The sequence below is a fragment of the Stegastes partitus genome, unplaced genomic scaffold (genome assembly GCF_000690725.1).
Source record: "Stegastes partitus isolate 25-593 unplaced genomic scaffold, Stegastes_partitus-1.0.2 Scaffold1940, whole genome shotgun sequence".
Lineage (NCBI taxonomy): Eukaryota > Metazoa > Chordata > Actinopteri > Pomacentridae > Stegastes > Stegastes partitus.
Genome location: NW_007579671.1, coordinates 85995 through 86566, shown reverse-complemented (window position 1 = coordinate 86566; position 572 = coordinate 85995). Strand labels below are relative to the sequence as shown.

The 572-nt window shown below is 57.0% G+C and overlaps 1 protein-coding gene across 1 annotated transcript in view; it reads right to left on the bottom strand.

Moving 5' to 3' along the window:
- The window catches only part of gstt2 (glutathione S-transferase theta 2), a 3970-nt gene that overhangs the window by 2833 nt on the left and 565 nt on the right, over window positions 1–572 (bottom strand). The gene's annotated exons all lie outside the window — the stretch shown is intronic.

Sequence of the window (572 nt, the reverse complement as noted above, 5' to 3'; positions counted from 1 at the left end):
GTTACAGCTAGTTACAGATAGTTACAGACAGTTAGCTGGTCGGTTAGCCGGTTAGCTGCTCACCTCTCCGCAGAGCCACGGGCCGGACGGTGTGCGGGATGCTGGTGCAGCCCAGCAGCAGCTGCACCGCCCGGCAGGGCTGCGACAGCAGGTCCAGGTGAACCTCCAGCAGCCGGGCCGCCGCCATGGAGCCGCCGGTGTCCGTTAAACCGGAGAAATCAACGGGAAACAACGAGAACCCACCGGACACACAAACCGCGTCTCCCTGCTGCTGCCGGGTTTCTGCTCCGGTCCGCCGCCTGCAGGCCGCTCCGGGTTCTGCAGCAGAACCGACTGTTCGGTCCAGTAGGGGGTGTCTGAGGACCACAGCTTCTTCTACAGCTGCACGCTGAGAGGCTTTTATTCAGGACAGCGCCACCTACCGCAATGAATGATGGCCAGAATGCAGGACTTAGTTCTAAAGACAACTTCCCTCACAATATATTTATCATTTAAAAGGTTGATCCAAGGACGGTTCCACACAAAGTCCTGCTTCATGTCCAAGTAGCCATCATCTGAAAGCTTGTTTCATC